We start from the raw sequence: 25,226 nt of genomic DNA on the forward strand, positions 1-25,226 counted from the left end.
AGGCCTTTGCCGGGGTGACACGTGGCTCCGTGCTCCTCTCTGCTCCCTCGCCGGCCCCCTCCGGATCCAAGGCCTTTGCCGGGGTGACACGTGGCTCCGTGCTCCTCTCTGCTCCCTCGCCGGCCCCCTCCGGATCCAAGGCCTTTGCCGGGGTGACACGTGGCTCCGTGCTCCTCTCTGCTCCCTCGCCGGCCCCCTCCGGATCCAAGGCCTTTGCCGGGGTGACACGTGGCTCCGTGCTCCTCTCTGCTCCCTCGCCGGCCCCCTCCGGATCCAAGGCCTTTGCCGGGGTGACACGTGGCTCCGTGCTCCTCTCTGCTCCCTCGCCGGCCCCCTCCGGATCCAAGGCCTTTGCCGGGGTGACACGTGGCTCCGTGCTCCTCTCTGCTCCCTCGCCGGCCCCCTCCGGATCCAAGGCCTTTGCCGGGGTGACACGTGGCTCCGTGCTCCTCTCTGCTCCCTCGCCGGCCCCCTCCGGATCCAAGGCCTTTGCCGGGGTGACACGTGGCTCCGTGCTCCTCTCTGCTCCCTCGCCGGCCCCCTCCGGATCCAAGGCCTTCGCCGGGTGACACGTGGCTCCGTGCTCCTCTCTGCTCCCTCGCCGGCCCCCTCCGGATCCAAGGCTTTGCCGGGGTGACACGTGGCTCCGTGCTCCTCTCTGCTCCCTCGCCGGCCCCCTCCGGATCCAAGGCCTTTGCCGGGGTGACACGTGGCTCCGTGCTCCTCTCTGCTCCCTCGCCGGCCCCCTCCGGATCCAAGGCCTTTGCTGGGTGACACGTGGCTCCGTGCTCCTCTCTGCTCCCTCGCCGGCCCCCTCCGGATCCAAGGCCTTTGCCGGGGTGACACGTGGCTCCGTGCTCCTCTCTGCTCCCTCGCCGGCCCCCTCCGGATCCAAGGCCTTTGCCGGGTGACACGTGGCTCCGTGCTCCTCTCTGCTCCCTCGCCGGCCCCCTCCGGATCCAAGGCCTTTGCCGGGTGACACGTGGCTCCGTGCTCCTCTCTGCTCCCTCGCCGGCCCCCTCCGGATCCAAGGCCTTTGCCGGGTGACACGTGGCTCCGTGCTCCTCTCTGCTCCCTCGCCGGCCCCCTGCGAACCCGGCACCTGGGTGTTGCTTTCCGCCTTCCCGCCTACCCGACCTCCCCTCGGATGGTGTTAATGGTTGTTCCCTGTTCCCTGTTTCCTTCACTCTGACACACAGCTCAGCCTTTCTAACTTTAAGATACTATATACTACACACACACGCACGCACGCACGCACGCACGCATGCGCACGCACGCACGCAGACGCGCACGCGCACACTAAGTGAGCTGGACTTAGATGAGCTGCGGGAAGAGGGGCAGCCGCCTGGGAGGGGCTGCGGAGCCCCAGACCGCCCACTCCAAAGGCCAGCCGCCTCGAACTAGTAAACATACGAGGACTGTTTTTGAGAATCACAGGCCTTTGATCCAGCTGTCACCGTGCAGTGATACCATTCCCAAGCAGGTGACTGTCACAGGATCACAGGGCCATTATGCACACGGTGGCTGAAGGGAGCCCAGGAAACCTTCTACGCTGAACCTCGGACTCAGACACGAGCATTTCCTAGAGCGCTGCCCGCACCCCAGCCCCAAGGGAGGTTCCCACCGCCCCCCACCCAGAGGCTCCTCACCCTGAGCTCAGACCCCCTACTCTCCACCGGCCCCAGGGCTGCCGAAGCCCGGGCCTGGGTGAGTCTGCGCACGCGCGTGCCCGCGGGTCTCGGCGCTGCAGACACAGCGGCTGTGGGCCATGCGGCCTGGGGCCCCGCTCTCCACAGCAGGTTGGTACCGTGCGACCCGCGGGGGGGAGGGGCGGGGGCCCACAGGGAGAAGGGACCACTCAACAGAGCGGAGCTGGGAGGATAAGGAAGTGTCTGGAAACTCCCTCCTTCCTGCCTCCCGACCCCGGGCCTTCTGCTCGCGGGCGCACACCCAGCGCAGCCTGGGAGCAGCCGAGCGCCGCGCTCACGCGTATGTGCTCACGCGTATGTGCTCACGCGTGTCTCCGGAAGGCGCTGCTCCTAAAGTGTTGTGAGTGTATGCTGTGATGGGCTGCGAGCACCCGGGGGCAGCGGGGCCCAGATCTCCCACACCGAGCCCGGGCCGCCTGAAGCACGGACTCGGCAGGGGTCACCGAGGGAGTAAAGGGGCAGCACCCACCCAGGGCTCTCCCGACCCTCTTCTTAGTCCTTGCCTCCGGCTTCGCAAGCGCCCACCTGACGCGTTAGCTCAGCTCTTCACTGCAGGTATATTCCCCTCTCTTGTCAACCCCGTCCCTGTCCCACAGCACCCTCGCCCTCCCACCTTCCAGGGCCCCCCCCCCCCCCCCCGCCGCAGAAAACCTGCCCTCCCAGCCTTCCCTCCCACAGTGAGCCTGAGTCCTTCCTCCCCTCACTCCTACATCTGCTTTTATAGACTTCGGATCACGAATGTGATGCTCATCACTGCCTTCTCTGCTCTCTCTCCCTCTCTCTCCCTCTCTCTGTCTCTCTGCAGCTGCCCACCGTGGCGTGCAGTCCCTGGGGAACAGGCATGGTGCTTTCTCCAGCTTCACTGTCTCTCACGGTCCCTAGCAGAGAGCACCACAATAGAGATGCGCTCAAAGCTATCGCACTGGCAAGGGTGAGTGGCGCTTGTTTTAAAATGCATAAAACAAAACACTCAGATTGCAAAGGACCCAATGGTACTGAAAATCAGATCTCTGCGTGGACCCCCGCTCCAGCACTGTGTGTCCACTGGCTCTGCCCTGGAGCCCATCCCCCACATATGTGGTCACAACCCCCCCTTCAGGTTGATCCTCCCTCTGGTGGGAGGTACCCTGGAGGTGGTGGGATGAAGAGGGGGTGCAGTAGGGGAGTGAGCAAATTTCGGATAAGGGAATCTGACACCAAAGGCATGCTCACCGGGGATTTCTGAGAGGCTGTGGCTACGGCTGGGGTTAGTACAGAGAGACCTGAACCATGATTTATGGTTCACAGAGCTTGGGCGGATGTGGAGGGGGAGAGAGAGAGAGCTGGTCTCATCACCACAGCGCAAGAAATAGCTACCCTGGATTAAAGCTGATAAATAATGGCCCCCACATAAGTGATGGCTTTTTTCAGCTGCGCTCTGTGGGCTCCAGAAGTACTTTCTTTGCTTTTATGGTTGACTCTATTAGGCACATATATATTGAGCATCATGACCAGCAGGGACATAAGCAACACGAATTCAAGGATCACACTAGCTCGAAATAGAAAAAGAGCTTGTTATTTCCTTCTAAACCAGCAGCAAAGCAGAAGAAATCAAGTAATTTTTATATTATGAGATTTCAGGGTGTTTTTCATACTGTGTCTATTTCCTTTTTAATGACAGTTGTCAGAAGTCACTTTTAAGAAAGTACTTGGAAATTGAATAGAAAAATGTCTCACACATTTACTTTCCTTGTTTTTGTGAAATTCAAATAAGACATGAGCGACAGGCACAGAGTGCCTGTCCCCCATGCTCCGCAGATGCTCACTTTCTTCGAACCCTCTCTTCTGGGAAGTGGGAAGGGAAGCCGGGGGTCTGTCAGGAGGCACCCTGCCTGGGATTCAGCCCCCATAGGCCATGACTAAATGCACCAGGTGAGCGTCTGTTTGGGGGGAGCCCTGGCACCCTTGAGTACCCTTGCTCGACAGGGAAGCCGTTACAACGGAAGCAGAGTCAGCCCCTCTCGAGAAGCCAGATCCCAGGTTCCAGGCCTCCACACCATGCAGGATCATCCTGGGCTCTGCACTGAAACCTTGTGTCTGTCACAGGGAAGCAGGTGGGCAGGAGACAATCCAGCAAGAGTGGTGCCTCCTTACCCAGTTCCCTGAGACCCAGGGGCAGGGGTGTCAGGACCCGCCTTCGGTTGGTCCCTCGAACCACTTCTTCAGGGGGGCGGGGGGCGGGGACACAAAGCTCCCATTCAGGGCCCCGCAAGCCTCTTTGGAGATTCTGCTCATGACCGAAGAGCCATGCTGGCTAAAACTAGTTACGGAGAAATGTTCTCTTGTTTTCACCAAGATCCTGATGAACGCACCCATCTTCAACATGGAGGCAAAAATCCTGAGTTCAGATCATGGCTGGGCCAGCTATTAGCTCTGCAATTCTGGGTAATCAGCGTAAGCCCTGTTTCTCAAAAGCAGTATGTGAGGAATTAGACCCTTTCATCAGATTGTGGAAGACTTCCCATATTCACAGAAACATCATCAACTAAGTGAACAAGAACCAGATCCGGTCATGTCGGCTGGTGCTCCGGAGCCTCCAAGCAGGGCTGTGTGCAAAACTCAGCTCAGCAGTGACCTGCCTGTCTCAGAAATCCTTCCGTGAGGGCTTTGAACCCAGCCCAGTAGGGTCAGGAACCCCCTCAGAAGAGGGGACACTGGGAGTGGAGAGGGAAGAGAGGAGAAAGTGCACGTGTTTCTCCCAGTGGGGAAGCCCACCCCTCACCCAGCCCCGACATCTGCCAGCCGAGCCCTCTCTTTCCTCTGTCCCTACTAGACCCTTGTGCATCTAGACTGGGAAAGGTGCAAGGCATGAACTCGAGTCTGATGGAGTCGTCTGCAGGGACCTCCTTGGGGGACACCCCCAACTGTAGAGTGGGGCTCAAGCGGAGGAAAACAATTAACGCTCTGACCTGAGGTGCCACCTTCTAGAATAAGTCCTGGGGACCCAGCAAAGGACAAGGGTCCAGGACCCTGGGGCCAGAAGGAGGGGACAGCCAGGCGTGTGTGGCCACTGCGTACTGACCCCACAGGCCCTCACAGGCCCTCACAGGCCTAGAGCCTCGCTGAGGCTGCTGCAAGCATGTTCATGCAGCCAGCCCTCTCAGGAGCTCACTGCCTGCACGGGGGCCTTGGGGACGAGACCTTCTGGGGGCCCAGTCAGCAGGGCAAGGAGGCACGCGGCTGAGCCCACCGTGCGGACGGGGGAGGGGCGCCCAGAGACGGCACCTCACGAGCACGCGCATGGAGCTCACGGGAAGGGGCGCCTGTGTCCCGAGGACTACAGGGGAAGCCTCTGCCCCTGTTCCAGCGCCCTGGAAACCGCCTCCCCGCGCTGGTGGGCGGCAGGGTGCCCCCTTCCTGCCTCGGCTCAGCACCCGCCAGAAGTGCCACAGACAGACGTGGTGGGCACAGTGGGCCCCCTAGACGTTCACCTCCTAATCCCTGGGGGCTGTGAATATGGTGGGCGACCCGGCAAAGGGGAACTGCTCGTGGATGGAATTAATGCTGATGATCAACTGGCCTTAAAACAGGGAGGTCATCCCGAATCACCTGGGCGCCTCAGTGGAACACGGGGGTCCTCCAGAGTGCAGGAGGCTCGCGGAGCCCGAGGGAGGTGTGACTACGGGAAACGCAGTTGCAGCGAGGAACGGAGCCGGGGGTGTAGCCCGAGGAAGCACCCCGGAGCCGAGGGATGGGCTCTAGACGGGGAAAAGACAAGACACCGAGTCGGCCCTGGAGCCCGCAGAAGGACAGGCCCCGCTGACCTCTCAGAACGGTAAGATCGTACATTCGTGTTGGGGAGCTACTAAATTTGCGGTGCTTTGTGACAGCAACCACAGGTAACTGATACAGATGACCGGCGTCAGTGTCCACTGTGGTCTCAAGTCCCGGGACCCGCACTTCCAGCCACTTGAAAGCTGTGTCCCCTGGACAGCTTTGTCAACCGCTCTGAGTCTCTGTCTTCCCATTTCTAAAACGCCTGCAGTCATGCCTCCAAGATGACTGTGAGTGCTTCGTGAAGTCAGGCTAATTAACTGTAAACAGCAAGAAAAGTCTGGGTTATGTTATTGACTTCAAGGGGCCTGAGGGGGGGAAATTAAGATTTTTTTGAACTTGAGACAGAAATTGCTAATTGTTACCCACAGACATTGCTTGAATATCTGTAAACATTTGCTTTTCTTTTCAATAATCACATATATGGCTTTAAATCAATATAATGAGCCCCCGTGGGAAGGAGTTCTGGAAGCCAGTAAGAATTCCAGCGTAGGGCCACGGAGCCGGCCTGGCGGGTCTGGCCAAGTCCTAACACCGATTCACCAGCACTCCAGGAACGGAACACAGATAACAGGACAGGTTCTGCCCCGTTGGCCTCGCTCAGAGGCAGCACAAGGCGACCCCATAAGTAACGAGATGGGGAGGGCCTGCTCCTCGGTGGCCGGCCAAGGGGCTGCATTATAGTGTAATCACAGTATAATGTAATACATGGTGTTACAATGACAGATTCCCTGAGGGGAAGCCCTCCACAGAGAAGCATTTTTAGAATTTCAGAAATTACCTGGTTTTTATTTCTGATTGTAGAGTTTTAGAATTCTAATACATCACATGTTTATAAAGGCATCTTACAGCAGAACTTAGAATTGTTTTCATAGGGGGTCAGCATTTACTGAACATCTCTGTTGGGCCAGACACCACACCAGTTACATATATTCTCTCACACTCAACTCCCTTCTTTATGAAATATATATTTAGATATATACACACATACATATGTACATGTATATAAAATACCTCCTTCATTAGGCTCCCAAGGATTAAGTTAAAGAGAATAAAATAATGTAGCCAGAGACACATATCTGGGAAGAAATAGGACTGGCATCACCCCCACCTCCCTGGGTCTCACCCCATGCATCTTGTTGATTCCACCACACGGCATGGCCCCTCCTCATGGAAGGTGCTAGGTCTTTCTTTCCTGTGGGTTTATTTCTCATCCTATCATTTGACCCGGCTTTTAATACCACAGTGAGGCAAACGCTGAACTGATACTCTACTCCCCATTCACACTGATTCACCCACAACAGTGCACTTTTTTAAAAAGTACATTAAGAGTAGGAGAAAATATTGTGCCATGAACTCCATTAGGAGACTTTAAAATTCATTCAGAATATTCACCAAGTCCTGGGACGTTGCAGGAAGACTCCTAGGAACGGGGGACGCCAAAGGCCCAGCACTCTTAAGCTGGCATCGTGGGAGAGGACAAGCAGACAACAATCAACCAGGATAACAGACAAGCTATCAAGCTGCTGTGAGTGCCACACAGGGAATGTGCTAGACCAGGGTCCAACAGAAGCTTCTCTATAAAGATCAGCAAGAAGCAAATGCTTCTCACTGTGAGCTACAGAGATTACAGGATTATTTGTTGCTATGGCAGAAGCTACCCTCTATAAGAATATCATCTAGATCTTTGAGACCAGGAGGAATATGCTCCTGGCCAAGGGAGCAGCTGGTATGAAGACCCCAAGGCAAGAATAAGTATGTACACTGGGGAAATGAAGGAAGGAGGCCATGTAGGAGAGGGGAACTACCCAAGGTGATGTCAGGGGAGGGGCAGAAACCAGATCTCATCAGGCTTTATAATCTGGAGCAGGATCATGGGTTTTTGTGAGAAGCCAAAGGGTGGCATTAAGCAAGGGAGTATCGTGGCCTGTTCTGCATTTTGTTGGGTTGTTTTTAGATCACTCAAGCTGCTGTATGTGGAATGGACTGTGGGAGGTCAGGTGAAGAGTGGAAACAGAGAGAGAGGGAGAGAATATGGTGGCTTGCTCTGGAGGGCAGTGGTGGAGGGGGAGAGAAGAGAGCAGGTGTAGCCTATGCTCTGGACAGACGGGCAACAGGACTTGAACGAGACCAGGGCTGTGGTCGACTGAATCATTTATCTTCAGTTAATCCATCCCACCAGAGCCTGGTCACCCTGCAGGGAGAGTACAAGTCTCTCCCCATTCACTCTGGACTTGGCTACATGGCTTCCTTTGACCCACAAGATCTATATGGAAGTGTGCCAGATACAGCGGAGTGTTTAGGAGGTACCACTTCTTTCTGCTGTCCTTCCTGAGCGTGGACTCTACACTGTAAATCAGGCACATCCAGGGGTGACTTCTCTGACAGCCTGGGTCCTGGATGGGAATACATGTAGACCCCAACTAGGCCTAACTGAGTCTAAGACAAAATAGACCCATGAGCAAGAAGTCAATGTTTCTCACTGTGAGCTACAGGGATTCCAGGATTAATTGTTGCTATGGCAGAAGCTACCCTCTACAAGAATATCATCTAGATCTTTGGCTTAAGCAACTGTATACGTAATAGCTCAGTTTACCAATTTAGGGATTGACAAGTGGGGTGGAAGGTAGAAATTGAGATTTCATTTTAGAACACGTTTAACAAATAAGAATACCAGTTATTTTATGGAAGACACACTCCTTGCATTTGTAGGAGAATCAAATTGTTTCAAATTGTTTCTGTTTGTAATTTAACATCCCAAATAAATTTTTAAATCCCTTATATGCAATCTGTTCACTGTCAAACATTTTATTCCCTGAAATTGTTTAGTTCACATTTATCCAAAAAGAAAGTGCATTTGGAGTTAAAACTAGTTTCCCCAAAGAGGTTCTAAAGAGCTGAAAGGTAGAAACAAGGTCATGAAAGGATGAAACCCATGCTCTGCCCATCTCACCACTGTCATTCAGTTGGGTGAGGCTGCTGGGGAACAGCCTACTAAGGTCAAGGTGGGGAAGGGATTGCCCTTAAAATCATACCTGGCTCATTGCGAGAAACAAAATCCACATGGATAGCCCATTGTGAAGATGACCAAGAGACTCTCTCCCAGTGAAGCAATTTCATTTTTTTTAAATCAAGACAAATCCATCTTATTTTTTTCTAAATTATTATTATTATTTATAATTTTGTTGAGAGAGGGAGTGCATATGAGCAGGGGGTGGGGAGGGGCAGAAGGAGAGAGAGAGAATCTTAAGCAGGCTCCATGCCCAGCATAGAGCCCAACGTGGGGCTCAATCCAATGACCCCGAGATCATGACCTGAGCCAAAATCAAGAGTTGGACGCTTAACCGACTGAGCCACCCAGGGCCCCAAGACAAATCCATCTTAAACAAGACAAGAAACATATTTTGTTTGAAAACTCCAGTTGGATATTTGGTTTATGAATAACTGTATATCACATTTCATTTATTGACTATCGTATTTCCATGTAATCATATAATCTTGACAACTCAAAATTGTTGAGTTGTCACTGTCTCAAAAATTTTAATTCCAGTATAATTAACATACAGTATTATATTAGTCTCAGGTGTACAATACAGTAATTCAATAATTCTATACATTACTCAGTTCCCACCGAATTAAGTGTACTCAATCCCCTTCATCTATTTCACCCATCCCCCACCTATCACCCCTCTGGTGACCTTCAGTTTGTTCTCTAGAGTTAACAGTCTGATTTTTTTGTCTCTTTTTTTCTCTGCTCATTTGTTTTGTTTCCTAAATTCCACATATGAGTGAAATTATATGGTATTTGTCTTTCTCTGACTGACTTATTTCACTAAGCATTATAACCTCTAGGTCCATCCATCCACGTTGTTGCAAATGCCAAGATTGCATTTTTATGGCTATAAAATATTCCAGTGTGTGTGTGTGTGTGTGTATCACATCTTCTTTATGCATTCATCTATCAATGGACACTTGAGCTCCTTCCATAATTTGGCAATTGTAAATAATGCTGCAATAAACATAGGGGTGCATATATCTTTTCAAATTAGTGTTTTCATATTCTTTGGGTAAATACACAATCGTGGAATTACTGGATCATATAGGAGTTCTATTTTTAATTTTTTGAAGAACCTCCATACTGTTTTCAGTAGTGGCTACACCAGTTTGCATTCCCACCAACACTGCACAAGTGTTTTTTTTCTCCACATCCTCGCCAACACTTGGTGGTTCTTGCGGTGCTGATTTTTAGCCATTCTGACAGGTGTGAAGTGACATCTCATTATTTTGATTTGCATTTCCCTGATGATGAGTGATGATGAGCATCTTTTCATGTGTCTGTTGGCCATCTGTATGTCTTCTTTGGAGAAATGTCTGTTCGTGTCCTCTGCCCATTTTTAATTGGATTACTTGGGTTTCATACATTTTGATTACTTACCCTTTATCAGATATGCCATTGGCAAATATCTCTTTGCATTTAGTAGATTGTCTTTAAGGATTGTTGATTATTTCCTTTGCTGTGCAGAACCTTTTTGTTTTGATATAGTCCCAATAGTTTATTTCTGCTTTCGTTTCCCTTGCCTCAGGAGACCTATCTAGAAAAATGTTGCTACGGCCAGTGTCAGAGAAGTTACCGCTTGTGCTTTCCTCTAGGATTTTATGGTTTCATGTCTCACATTTAGGTCTTTAATCCATTTTGAATTTATTTTTGTGTATGGTGTAAGGAAGTGGTCCAGTTTCATTCTTCTTCATGTAGCTGTCCAGTTTTCCCAACACCATTTATTGAAGAGACCATCCTTTGTCCCATTGAGTATTCTTGCCTCCTTTGTCAAAGATTAATTGACCAAATAATCAGGTTTATTTCTGGATTTTCTGTCCTGTTCCATTGATCTATGTGTCTATTTCTGGGCCAGTGCCATACTATTTTGATCACTACAGCTTTGTAGTATATCTTGAAATCTGGGACAATTCACATTTTAATGGCTGCCCAATGAATATTGTAATGTGTTTTTACCTAATCTTTTGTAATATAGTTTTTCTATTAAAAATAATATACATTCATAGAAAGTTGTTAAATATGCACTATTAGGTGAAAAAAGCCAGAGATATAAAATAATATCTTTAGTATGATATAATTAAAATTAAATTTAATAATAAATATTATGTACATAAAGATATCTGCATAGGTTAATTTAAATTACAAATAAGAAATAAACCCATGCGAATTTCTAATTATTCATTTCTTTTTCTTTAAATATAGAAGGCTTCACAAATGTGTGTGTCATCCTTGCACATCCACGCTCATATTCTCTGTATCGTTCCAATTTTAAATTTTTTTTTTTTTTTTTTTTTATTTGAGAGAGAGAGAATGAGAGACAGAGAGCATGAGAGGGAGGAAGGTCAGAGGGAGAAGCAGACTCCCTGCCGAGCAGGGAGCCCGATGCGGGACTCGATCCCGGGACTCCAGGATCATGACCTGAGCCGAAGGCAGTTGCTTAACCAACTGAGCCACCCAGGCGCCCTGTATCGTTCCAATTTTATATGTGCCGAAGTGAGCACCTATTACTCATTTCTACATCACTTAAACCTTAAAGATAAACACATAGATTTTTCATAATTAAAAAACAACAGCAATAAAGATATTTACAAAGGAGTAGAAGAGGAAATCATTCATATAGAAAAGCCTGAGGAAAACATCTCGACACCAAAGTAAGGGCCTCAAAGAGACTAAATACCATCCTTAGGGAGGCTCTTGGTCCACAGGATACTGAAGAATCCCGCCCCAACTCACACTCTACAGTCCGGCATGCCTCCTGACAGCTTAACACATGCTCACTTCTGCTTATTATACTTTAATACCGATACAGAATTAATATTTGATGTTCTTCTGTTGTTTCCCTGTTTACGAGTATCTACAGCCTGAATGAGCAAGTCGCAGGCTAGAGACATAAAAGCACGCAGCTAAATTCACATTTCTCCTTAATGTCAGAAACCACAGCTACATTAAAAAGGATTATCAGGGATGCAGGTACACTCTGATGTTTTGATCTAACCCATTTTCACATTCAAAGGGTGTGTTGAGTGTTATTCAGAAGTACATAATTGTTCTCAGAGCAGAAAGCACTTAGCGTCAGCTGCACAGTACCTCCAAGTCTCAACTAGAGATTTACGGGAATGTGTCAGCAGACACAGGACTGGGGGCCGTTCTGAGCTCTGTGGAGCTCTTGGCATGGAGCCTGCTGCCTGGGGGGGCTTTGATGGGGTCTCTGTGTGGCTCCTAGCTATCCTTGACCTTTCTCTGAGGGCCTCTGCTCCCGCCTCCACCCCTCCTGCCTCAGTTATGGGAGAGGAAGACCCAGGGGCAAAGGAGATGTCATTTGGTTCTACCGTGGATGAATGGATCTCAGCATCTCAGATGTACGATCTTCACTCAGGAGTTTGCGAATCCATCCCCTCTCCCTTTGCCTTTGGTGTTTGAGCTTGAATGAAGCCAAAGGTCACCAAAAGCTTCAAGAGAAAACGCTGAATTTCACTGATGGCTGAGTCAAAATCTCCAAATCAAGCCTGGATCCATCTTCAAATGCTGATTCACCAGATTCTGATGCTTGATGATTCCAAGGCTGGCTGGCCATGGGAAGTTTGAAAAGAATCTCAAACCTTGCAAGTTTTTGCCTATTTCAAGCCTTGCCCTTTCTGGGGCTTCTGCTTAATAACCAAATGGAAGTGCTAGTATTGGATGAGGCCCAACACCATATTTTGATAGCATCTCCAAGACCAGTTCACGCCCAAAATAGCCCATGCGGGTGCATGCCAGCCACTCAGCCTGGAACCAATGATGCTCTACAGTTTGCTTCTAAATTTCCAGGCTCTCACAAGACTGTGCTCATCTCGTGACTCGCTACTTTAAAAAGGAGTTTTTTTAAAGGTTGATTCAAAAAATCAATCTTCTACTTTTGACCATAACACTTAAAGTCAATATATGCTGGAAATTTACTATATATCTCTCCTCTAGAGCATGGACCAACCCAAAGCGATGTTTTATTAAGGACAGGAAGACCTGGCCACCATACTGCTTCCTCCATGGCATGGCCAAGGCCCCTGGGTCTTGAGGAAGATTTCATAACGAGTCTCTGTCAGCTTCATCATCATTGATGGTGAGCCGCTACTGCCTTGGTAAGATGGAGGAGCCAGGTGTCCACAGCCCACCGCAGAGGTGTATTTGTAACCACTGCAGAATCTCACGACCCCCATTGGATCACATGAGGCCTTTAATGAAATACTGATTCTGGGGCCAAACCCAGATCCACCACATCAGAGGCTCTGTAAGTGACAGTAATGAGCAGCCAGGTGAGGACCACTGCTTCAGGACACCGGGTCTGCAGCGACTTCCCTGCCCCCATCCATCAACACCATGCTTGTCCTGGCCCTGATCCTCCACTGTAGGATTTGAGGAGGTGGGCAGCTCAGCCAAGAAAGCAGGGGATGGATCTCAGCCTCACAGACTTTGTAACCTCATCAGAGAGACAAAACTCCTAAGTATCAATTAGAGAAAGCAGGGTATAAAATGAATGCCAAAGTGTGGAGTGCAGAGGGTTAGGGACCAAGACGAGACATTTAACAGGAGGGTGATGATGTAACTCAGACCAGCTGTGCCAATCGCTGGGCCCAGCTCTGTCACGGAGAAAAACCAGAGCTCAGAGAAGCCACTTGGGTTTCCCAGAATCTGACAATGAGTTCTCCTCTAAGCCGAGTCTGGCACACAAAGCGCCCGATTCACGCTCTCTCTGACCCACTCAAAGTTAAGTGGAACACTCAGCCCATTGTCTGGGTAATTATACATTTTTTTAACTCACATCTGATAAATCCACATAATTAAGCCCCCCCACCCAAAAAGTGCTTCTTTTTTTCCTGTTTTTGAATTACCTACATAATTGCCTTCATTTTCCACTTCATTTTGCTTATGTAACTATGACTTCACCCCTCCTTTGGCAGAGTCAGCATGAAGCAAGCTTTTCCCCGGATAATCCACACATGTTGAACCATTATCATCTATAAAGCAGTATGATTGGTGTGATGAGGAATTGTGAACACAAATTATAAATGGCCATATGCAAGTGCCCTGCCTTTCTAAGCTCACAGCCTGTTCTACACATGGTCTTGGGAGAAGATAGCTCACCAGATGAAGCAAGGCATGACGGCCAGGAGGGGCAGGAGGTACGGTGTAGTGCTGCATGGGGGAGAGGAGGAGAGAGGAAAAAGCATGAGAACAACAGGGGCAGAGGTGGAAAGTGCCAGCTGGGGCCGGAGAATCCTCTGGGCGCTCTGCTGCAGTGAGGAAGAAAGGAGCAATCGAAGGGCATCAGATGCTTGGTGGTTTGAACCCAGGTTTGACTGGGCTCTACCACTTACCAGCTGGGTGATTCGGGCAAGTCACATAGCCTCGCTGGGCCTCAGTTTCCTGTTTGTAAAATGGGTTTAATAATGTCTTTGTTAAGAGTATTGTGTCAGGCATTTTGGTCTGGTAGAACAAAACTACCATAGACCAGGTGGCTTAAACAACAAGCCTTTATTTCCCACATTCCTGGAGGCTGGGTCCAAGGTCAAGAAGCTAGTGGATCTGGCGTCCGGTGAAGGGCCTCTCCCTGCCTTGCAGGCAGCTGCCCCTGGCTGTAGCCTCACATGGCCGAGAAAGCAAGCTCTGGTCTCTTGTCCTCTTACAGGAGCTCTGACCCCATCATGGGGGCTCCCCCTCATAACCCAACCTGATTCTTACTTCCTCCCCAAGCCCACACTTCCAAAAACCATGACAATGGGGATAGGGTCTCAACGTATTAATTTGGGGAGGCCGCAAATATTCAGTCCATAGCACTTATTTTGAGGATTATCTGAGTTGAAATCTGCAAATCATTTTTAAAAGTGCCAGGAGCATCATCAGCACCACATGCTGATCGGTTATTATGCTTAGACCCTAAAGGCTAGAAGGTGATAGTCATTCTAGGCACTGAGTAGGAGTGTGTTGTTATGACTCAACATCAACTCCACTGTCCCTTAAACAGAGAGGAGTCAGTAGAGACAAAAAGCTACACCATGCCAGGGGTGGAGTCAGGGAGCCCTGGAGCCTGGGAACCTCATCAATCACAAACAAGAAAGACATGGCAAGAATGAAGAAACGGGATGCCCTGACTGGCATGCTACCAGAGAGGGAGAGAGGGCACACAGATGGCCTTACAGTCCCTGGGAACTGGTTCTAGCAGAGGAATAGGAATGCCCTGGGTTCTGCTAGCAAGGGGTCTTGGGTGGCCCTCTGGTAGGAAACCAGAGGCCAATGGTGGGGAGCAACCAGATGATGTGGTTTGAGGAGTTGGGAGGAAGACACTTATGGGAAATGGATGCTCCGGGGAGGGAACTGGGGAAGAGGAGAATGAGTGCTAAGGCCTGGAGAGCCAGGAGAGGGGCTTTGTCACATTGCAGAGTCTGATTCTGAGGATAGTGGATGTGGCAACCAACCAGGAACCCTGGGTCCTACACTGTGTGTATCTACGTGTGATACACTGAAACCAGTACAGAGTTCAAGGTGGCCTGTAGCTGGAAGGATTCCGAATCTCATGCTCTAAAGTGGCACAAGACAGAGGGTATGATGATGAATCAGTGAGGACAAGGTTGGAATCATCTGATACTGGCTGGTCTTACAGGCATCTTTGAATTTTTTTCATCTTTGAATATTTTTAATGCTTTTGGTTTTGACCATTTATTCAATTTGCAAATCCACAGGAGAGACCATGTCTTTGTAGATCTATTAGCAACTCAGAACAGCATACATGTTAAATTGTATCAGTTATAGCCAAAATGATACTCCTGAAGAATATGTGAAGTCCCTGGAGATGAGAAACAAAAAGAGCTAGCCTATACATGAAGAAACAAACTGCCACCCAAGAACTTAAAATATTTTGGCTTTCTGAACAGAAGCTGCTAGTTCTGTCAGGTGACATGCTGTTTCCCTGAGGTTTTGTTTTGTTTGCTTTTACTTCAGAAACCACAAAAGATACATGCAAACCTTTTAAATGTTTTTGTTAATTTTCCAGTGAGTATGAAAGTAGATGATGGATGGATGGATGGATGGATAGGTGGGAAGGTGAGTGGTTGGATGGATGGATAGATGGATGGATGGATGGATGAATGGATGGATGGATGGATGGATAGGTGGGAGGGTGAGTGGATGGATGGGTGCATGGATGGATGGATGGATGGATCATGGATTGATGCATGGGTGGATGGGAAGGTGAGTGAATGGATGGATGGATGGATGGATGGATAGGTGGGAAGGTGAGTGGATGAATGGGTAGATGGAGAGACACTCCATAATAAACTTTCCAACTAAATTGAACCTAAAACTAACAATAACCTCACTTACCCATCTGTGAAATGAAAGCGTTTCTTTCTATAGTCTTTATCTTTGCATTGTAGAATTTAGTTTCGATAAATTAGGTGGCACCTCTGATGTCATACCACAAAATGCTGCACAAAACTCTTCCAATGTTCTTTTGTTCCACTACTCTGTGTCCTGCCTCTGTATTCCCACTGAACTCTCAGAGAGCAGGGCTTGTGCACAGCTGCAGTCCAGAGTCACTCACCTCACCACACCCATCAGCGCCCACCAAGAGGCTCTATCCCCACTGGACACCCAAGTTTGCTTTTCCCACTCCAGTTTGGAGTGATGTCAAGACCAGTGCACAGCGGCTGGAGAACAGCTGTTCCTGAATGTGTCTCTTAACCTGATCATGCTGAGTCATTCCATAGACATGGAGCCAGGTCCTTGCTTAAAGCTGGCCACACATCTGCACTGTGTTTGTTATTACTGCTTGCCAAATGAATGAACGAGTGGACAAATGAACCAACTCCTAGCCTTCTCCTACACCATCAGAAGATAGGCCCCGGCTTTCAATGCTGCATTCAGACTCTAGAAAAATAAGCTCCTGAAAATAGGGAAATTAGACTGAGAATAACACCCCCTAATGTCCAAGGAATATAATATGCTCAGTTTCCTAAATCTAGCACGTGTCCCCTCTCAAGCTAGAAAAAGCATCTCAAAACACATGCTAAGGGGCTGTTCTACCCAGAATATGAACCGCATCTCTGTAAATAAGATAATGTGGAATCTATATTAATACTAAGGTATATTTTCAGTAGTTTTCAATGAAACTGATCTGATTCTAATGGAGATGTGACTACTACAATTAAGTTGATTTCTTTGAATTCCTAAACTTCTCAATATGAGTTTCAATACTGTTTCACTGGGCTTTTTAGTGAATGATGGGATGCCAGGGAGGTTGCCTTTAGCATTTTTGTGTAAAAGTTTCTCAGCTCAGCACAAGTGTGTAGCACCGATTTATTTCTCCCTTGAGTTATAATCAGCATAGTTTTAAAAAAAAAAAAAAAAAGCTTAAACCTAAAGGTCACTGATTTAGTTTTATGAAACTCATCAAAAATCCAGTGTTCCAAGATGAGCAAAGCTCATGCAGACTGAACCTTCTCCCCAGTCCTCCTGACTTGTGGTTGTGTAGCAAGCCTAACCAGACCTCTAGCACAAACGCTTACTGAGAGCTATGGCCTGGGGAGCCACCCGTGACCTGGGCTCAGACACCTCTGCGGAGGGCAGGCGGGTGGGGACAGGAGGCGCCGTTCCCTCTGCCCTCAGCGTGGAGACAGGAACATGGTGCAGAGCAAGAAGGCAGCCCGCTGGGGCGTCTAAGCTCGGGCAGAGGTGTACAACATGGCAAGGAGGGAGCAGCTCTCCGGCATGGAAACAGAGTGCACCTGCAGACGGAGTGGTGTGGGACAGCTGACACAGGGACACGGGGGCCTGGGTGAGAGGAGGCTCACAGAGGGTGGGTGGCCACACTGCACCTTGTCGACTGCACTGCAGTGCTGGGGCGTCTGAGGACTGCTGAGCAGAGGGGACAGGACCCCAGGTGTGCTTTGGCGAGCGGCTCCGGCAGCGCGAGGAGGACGGATCTGGGAGGGGTGGGGAGAGGGGTGGGGAGAGGTGTAGGTACAGGGAGGCGGGCAGGAGGTGGCAGCGCTGTGGCCAGATGGCGGGCACAGAGGTGCTCAGTGCGGGGGATGCCCTACGAGTCCCTGGGGCTGCTGTGACAAACGGGACCAACTGGGCAGCCAAACACAGCAGAAGCGTCTTCTCTCAAGTTCTGGAGGCAAGTCTGACATCAAGGTGGTGGCAATGGCCCTGCTCTGTGTGAGGCTCCAGGGGAGCATCTGTCCCATGCCTCTGGGCGTTCCTCGGTTTGTAGACACGTCGCTCCAATCTCTGCCTCTGGCGTCGTGTGACAGTCTCCCTGCATGACTTCACATCCTCTTCCCGCCGTGCTTGTCCCCGTGTTTCCTCTTTTTAGAAGGACACCACTTGTGGGTGGAGCACCACCCTCCTCTACTATCGCTTCATCTAAACTTGATGACATGTGCAAAGACCTTCTATCCAAATAAGGTCACATTCACCAGGGACCAGGACTTCAACATGGCTTTTGGGGGACAAATTCGACCCATAACAGCCTCAGTGCTTGGCAGGCCACAGGGGGCAAAGGCAGACGAGGGCTATGGCCGATAGCCAGGCTGGCGGGCAGGAAGCCAGGGCTGGAGCCCCAGAGTAGGAGCCCCAGCTTCGGGGTGCTGCCCGCGGGCATGGTGGCGGGGGGGTGTGGCTCGGCCTGCTCAGGGCAGGAAGCCTCAGATGACAGCCGATGTTCCACCTGACGCTGTCGCTACTTCCTTAGGATCATCGACACTCCCCACCACCCCCACCCCGAACCCACCCAACAAGAGCCTGGGGTGGGGGTGGCAGCCGTGAGACCCTGACTGAGGAACCCGTCTCTCTCTCCCAGGAAAGAGAGACCGACGGTGTGGTGGGAAACCCCAGGGCTGGGACCCGGACGCCTGGATTCCAGGCCCAGCTCTGTGCCCCCCGAGCTGTTTCCTCTCGGGCCAGCCTTCCGATCTATAAGAGGAGGGCTGTGGTGTGAAACCTCTGTGGTGATTTCCGCTTTAAACCGCTCTGAATCCCATTTTCCTGCTGACTAACGTTGTAACTCCACAGCGGCCTGATCTTCCCTTGAGGATGACCTTCTGCACCAGCGGCGCTGTCATCCTGGCCAGAGGCCCCTGACCTTCCTACCACTAGCTCATAGACACCCTCCACCCAAGGAGCAGAGGCCTCAGAGCGGCCCCCCAGGCGCGGGAAAGCTGCTTCCATGGCTCCAGCCCAGAACAGAAACCCCGCTCCAGCTTCTAATGTGGCTTAGCCAAAGCTGCGGCAAGAGCAGGTGGGTGGGTGGTCAGCAGAGGGGCCCCGATCCCTAACACACGTTTCCTGCTTCACTTTTATCTCCAGAAGCACGTGTCCCTGTGAGAAACCGCACGGTACTGTCACCCACAGAGAAGGAGGTTGGAACGTGGCCCAAAGGGCCCCACACCCGGAGCTCAGCCTCACCCTGGTGCCCTGCGAGGGTCCCACACTGGATATCACGCCTCCTCACACCCTGGAAGGCGGGGGCACGCCTGGCTGTCCCCACTGGCAGGCCAGCGAGCGGTGCACACCAGCTCTGAGACGGGACGGGCCTGATGTTAAACATGTGCCATCAGACAGAGGTGCACAGCGGCGAAACACACCCTCCGGCGAGCTCGTGGCTCTATCTGTCTTGCATTCGTGTTTGGGAATCCTATTATCAATTGGCCATTAACGTACAACAGGTTGCAAGAGACAGGAAGTAGTACACAGTCATGTTAAAACAACAGAAAAACAAAGTGTGCAAGGGAACGAGCCAGTCTGGAATCACTTACCTGGAATCTGCACATACTTGTCAGATTGATCAAAAATGCTAGGAAAACCCATGACCTTTTTTTCTCCTACATTATGCAAGTATATATGGGATATTGCCTCTTTCTGTAGCTTCAAAATCACTACCCTCGTCAAACGGGGCCGCTAATATAAGTGGAATAGTATGCAATTAGTGAACTGTTTAATAAGACGGTGCATTTCATTGACCTTCATTTTTGGTCCCAGGATGATTCTGACAATATTACCTGCCACCCCCAAAAGCAATATTGTACTGTAAAAGCAATATGCCTGGGGCCTGGACAGTCATCTCTAAATTAAAGAATTTTCTTTTTATGGCTGGAACCCTAAAATCACGTCGGCCACTGGCTGAGGGCAGGAAAGGGGAGGTGGGAAAGACACAGGATCTGAAACCTTCTGATAAAGAGGCAAAGCAGACCTGCTGTAGGGGGTCATTGTTGCTCTTGTTCTGTCTGTGCCTCATTTTAGAAGAACTACGGAAGGGCATCAGTTGGTAAATACCAGGGAGCCCTCACCGCAGCCATACCCAGGCTCAGTAAACACATCCAAGCACAAACGCTCATAAGCGGGCTGTCAATCACCCTCACCCTCATGGCAGACTTCTGGGCTCCAGAACTGTGAGCCAATACATGCCTGTTGTTTTAAGCCCCTCCCTGTGTGGCCATTTGTCACAGCAAGCACAGGAAAGTACTACTCCAATGACGCGGAGAAAGAAAGAAAGAGTGAGACCTAATGCCTGAGCACCCCCAGAAAAAAAAACAAGGCAGAGTGGCTGAGCCCATGGAAAGGCCCCTGGAGAGGGGGTGCAGGCCAGGACAAGGCGGCAGACCGCAGCTGCATGGGGGCTCTTCTGAGCCTGGCGGGCAGGAATCTCCAGAGAGGGTGTTGGCCCATGGTGCGACCTTCTCCCGGGATGCCTGGACCCCGGGGGCAGATGGATGGGTTTAATCAGGGCTGCGATGTTTCTGACTGCATCACAAAACAGAGGGAAGAGGGCAAGAGAATTGAGAGTGCTTAAGAGGAGTGCTCCTGGGGAGAACCACGGAGTCCAGTGGCACAAGAAGGGGTGCAGGGATGGGGAGTAGCAGAGCAGACACGTGGTTGGATGAATGAATCAGAAGGAAGCCTCCAAAAGGGTAGGCAGGCGCCACAGTGAGGGAACACCAGGGCACTGGGCAGGTGGAGGAAGGCATCAGAGGGGACAGTCTGCATGGAGATTTTGGAGGCCAGGGCATTGTGGAGAGGACAGGCCCAGAGCATGGCCCCGGGGGATGTGGTCCAGGTGGGCTGGGGGGCAATAGCTAGAGCTGTAAGGAGGTCACAGAACTGAGAGCAGGCATTCCATGGCTTATCCTCAAGGAGCCCAATGACATAAAATGGGGACGGGAGAGCACATGGAGGGAACACAGGTGGGAATGGGGAGAGGCCCGCAGGTCAGGCATGGGGGCCAGGGGACACCTGCTGGGAGGGGCTACAGACTTGGAGGACGAGAAGATGTAGGGAAGAAGCGATGGGGAGCCAGGAGGGTCCCCACTCCCCCGGGGACCACAGACGTGAGAGACGGAATGCCCTGCCTTCGAGAAGCCTCAGATGGAGGCTAATTCTGCTAAGCAAGCCTTCCGTTCCCTGAAGGGGCTTCTGCACACAGGTCTCTGGAGTTTGAAATGAAATGCATTAGGGAGAAAATGGGCACTGATCCTCACCCACGGAAATTCTAATACCCCACAAATGTATGACACAGCAAGAGAGAAGCAGCTTCCCAATCTCTTACTCCATGGCATATTCCAGAAGCTTTCAAGAAGCTTCTGTTATGGCTCCCCCTTATAGATGACCTGGAGCTAGGAGTCTGTCCCATTCCAAGGGATGTTTCCTGGGTCCCTATTGTGTGACATTGGCTAGGGAGGCAAGTGAGGTGCAGAGCCCCTCTGTGGGAGACCCCTTGCCCGTGGCTGCTCTCTGTGGGGCGAGCAGGTGGGCCCGCACTTCAGGTGCCTGGAGGGTCTCCCATGCTGCTTCCTGCTGGGCTGTTCCTGGAGAGGGCTGCCCCTGCTACCCAGAAGCACAGCTCCTGCAAGGGCAGGGCCCTCCTGCTGCCCTCTAGCTGAAGCCCTCCCCTTCCTTCCTTCTTGCCCCATGGCTGTCCTGGAGGGCATTCACCGATGGAAAGTTCTAGAAAGGGTCTAGAAAGGGATGGATCCTGCTGCTCTGTATGAGTTCGAGGGTACCACTAGAATAAGATCCCACCCCTCTGTGGAAGCCAAGATGGTCCTGGCTGGTGGGAAATGAATGACCTTAGGTGGGGGAGACTCTTCCAGGCAACTGCAACTTACTACAATCTTAGCAGTTTCAACAACACAAATTTATCTTCAGGTGCTATTGGTTAGAACTCCAGAAAAGGTCTCACTGGGTGAAACTCAAGGTGAGAGCAGGATGCATTCCTGTCTGGAGGCTCTAGAGCAGAATCCATCTCCTGGCCTTCCCCAGCTTCTCCAGGCTGCCCGCATTCCTTGGCTCGTGGCCCCTTCCTCCATCTTCAATGACAGCAACACTGCATCTCTGTGTCTTGTCTCCTCTATACTCAACGTCTCCCTCCAACTTTCTTCTTCTGTCCCCCTTCCACTTTTAAACTCTTGTGATTGCATTGGACCCATCCAGATAATCCAGGCTAACTCCCTATGTTAAAGCCAGCCAACTAGCACCTTAATTCCATCTGCACCCCTGATTCCCATTCATCACTAACCTAGCATATTCGTAGGTTCCAGGGATTAGGATGTGGACATCTCTGCTGGGCCATTATTCTGCCAATCACACCTCAGAGGCAAGCTCTTCTCTTCTCCAAGCCTCTGCTATTCCATTTGGTTCCTGGAACAGCAAGGAAAGAAGGGCTTCCCCAGCATCACCTGCATAAGACTAACATCATCATCGAGAGTCCCTCCCCATGACACTTGCACAGCTTGGTACAGAAACCAGCATCATCAACAAGCAATGAGAGCTCTAGAAACACAGTTGCCAAAAAGCCTGAAATTCTAAAACTCACAGTTAAAGACTGGAAAGTTTCTGCAATTTGTGCATGGGTCCCAAGTTGACTCACCACCAGGAGAACGAAACCCCACCAGATTGGAGCGGCTTGCGCTCCAAGGCAGAGACTGTGGAAGAGCAAGAAGGGCAGGGCACAGCCGACCCCAGAGCAGAAGCAGGATGAAGATGTGGCCGACATTCCTGCCAAACGGCTTTCCTCGTAAGAGAAGGAGAACAGCTGAGGGCCAGCCTGCACCCCCTCCAGAGCCACTTGGGACAACTGTTAGATGCGAGGTCATTGCTTGCTAATGTACCCTGTTCACCTCATTCTCAGCCAAAGCTCTTATTTTCTTCCCAGCAGAGGGCAATGAACTAATGCATATTAAGCACCTATTAATGGTGCTTTGCCTACTTTGCTCCTCCTCCTCCTAATATTTTGCTCCTACTACTCCAGGTGCTTTGCCTACTTTGCCTTCAGGTGCCTGGAGGGTCTCCCATGCTGCTTCCTGCTGGGCTGTTCCTGGAGAGGGCTGCCCCTGCTACCCAGAAGCACAGCTCCTGCAAGGGCAGGGCCCTCCTGCTGCCCTCTAGCTGAAGCCCTCCCCTTCCTTCCTTCTTGCCCCATGGCTGTCCTGGAGGGCACTCACCGATGGAAAGTTCTAGAAAGGGTCTAGAAAGGGATGGATCCTGCTGCTCTGTATGAGTTCGAGGGTACCACTAGAATAAGATCCCATTGGCCCAATGAGCCAATACTCATTGCTAAAAATGCAGACCTGGGTCCAAGAACCAACTGGTAACCGGGTTTAAAATCTTAGCAGCCAATTCTTCCATGATTCGACACGCCCCCACCCCGCCCTGCCACCATGCTTTTCAACCGGGGCAATGAGTGCACCAAAGAGACAAAAAGCATCAGGATAAACAACGGAGTGCTTTCCATGCCAACAATTTTGCTCAATGCAAATAAATTGTAACTTCTCTTATTTATAGCAAATGCAAGCCTAATAAGCTATAGAGTATTCATATTTTTTAAATGAGGCAAGAAATGTTTTGTTTTGTTTTGTTTTTAATCTGCTGAAGCAGGTCTTTTATCCCTGCTTCCAGACTATGAATCTGGGCCAGAGTCCTTCTCTGATGTGAAGAGATGCTTTGGTGAAAAGGTCTGAAGACACTGAGCAGTTGCCCGTGCCCCACTCCTGCCCAGCCGCAATGGTCTGACACGCTGAAAGCTGTGTCCATCTGTGGCCTGTGAGCCTCTCCCCAGTATAACTGGAAATGCCCACAGGACTGGGCTCAGGCTATCTACGATTACATTTAATTTCCTCTCAGAATATAGTACAGTGTTTGTGCTCATGGGGACCCGAGGCCAGCTCAAGAAGTCTTCTTCGGTGACATCTGGCTTGGATCAGTGGGGCTCGCTCATGGATCTGAGCTCAGTTGCCGGGTGAGCTGGGGGCTGGCCGGTCCCGGTGGCCTCAGCTGGCTATCTCGGTCTGCTCCACGAGGTCTCTGATCCTCCAGCACACGAGCCCTGAGCTGTTCACAATGGCGACTGCGCAGGGTTCTCAGAAGAGAGCAGAAGCACAGGCAGCCCCGTGAAGCCTACGCTTGGCAGAGCATCACCTCTGCCACCTTCTGTTGGTCAAAGCAAGTCATGAGATCAGCCCAGATTCAGGAGCAGAAATACAGACTGCAACCTCTTGATGGAAGAGCGTTGAAGTCACATTGCAGACAGGGAGGGATCATTGCAGCCATTTTTTGCAACCATGCAGTTTTTGCTCTTCGTCCATGCTTCAGTCCAGAATCTCTAGATTAAAGCTTCCTCATAACGGTTCCCAAGTAAGCGCAGTTGGAGGCTCCTTAGACTTACGCGCGTGCGTGTTTGTGTGTGCACAAATGTTTGCTTAAGGAAGAGAGTAGGGATTTTAGCACCATTTGCAAGAATGAAGCATTTGTCAATCGCAGTTCCTTGGTTGGAGATTCCATGCATTCCTTATATTCCCTGCCACCACCAAAACGCATCTACATGCTGGATCCTGTGTCCTTTGTCAATAGCTGCCAGTCTTTCTCTTTTCTTTTTAATTCGCTCACCAGATATTCCAGCTCTATCTAGCCAGAAAAAACAAGGACCATACCAGACAGTTCAAAAGACAGCATTTAATATGGAAAACTGGTTACAAAGATGTTAGAAGAGATGGAAAACCAAACCATGAGGGTTGGCCAAAGCAGGAGAACTCTCCCCCAGGGCTGGAGGGGTGCCAGAAAGAGAAAGAGGTAGGTGTTAGCAGAGCCCAGAGGCCAGGCCATCTGTAGGAGCTGGGTCCTCAGGAGGGGCTGCATGGGGAAAGCTGGAACCACAGCCAATACTCAGCGGCTGCCAGAGATACCTCCTGGAGCCCAAGAGAGGAGAGAGGGTCCAGGGACACCTCCCGGAGCTGACAGCAGAAGAGAGACTCCCTGGCTGGTGCAACCTTCCTGCCAATGTCGACCGTGGGCCAGCCCAGGCCAGGAGCCAACTGTGTGTAGGAACAATCTATCTCCGAGGCTAACAAGGAAGGGCTGTTTCTCATTCTGCTCCGCCTCACCTGGCCATCATTCCTGAGTCTGAGCTGAAGAGCAGGTGTGCTGTCCTCACGGCGGACAAGGGTAGCAACAGCTGGCCAAGGACCACCACGTGGGGCTTTGCTGGGCCCTGCTAGAGCCCCACATCCCCTCTGCCCCACTTTGTGGGATGAGGCAAGTCACGTGCTGGCCTGACATGGATGAGAGAGAGAGCTCCGCCTCCCCAGAGGGGCACGGTCTGCCCCATGGCCACAGGCAGAAAGGGT

General features: G+C 50.8%; 1 protein-coding gene and 1 pseudogene across 1 annotated transcript in view; both read right to left on the minus strand.

Moving 5' to 3' along the window:
* MED10 (mediator complex subunit 10) overlaps nt 1-25,226 on the minus strand; it is a 136,129-nt gene that overhangs the window by 90,392 nt on the left and 20,511 nt on the right. The window lies entirely within an intron of this gene.
* Nucleotides 10,770-10,854, minus strand: LOC118543641 (U6 spliceosomal RNA; annotated as a pseudogene).

This window comes from Halichoerus grypus, chromosome 2 (genome assembly GCF_964656455.1).
Source record: "Halichoerus grypus chromosome 2, mHalGry1.hap1.1, whole genome shotgun sequence".
In the NCBI taxonomy this organism is placed as follows: Eukaryota; Metazoa; Chordata; class Mammalia; order Carnivora; family Phocidae; genus Halichoerus; species Halichoerus grypus.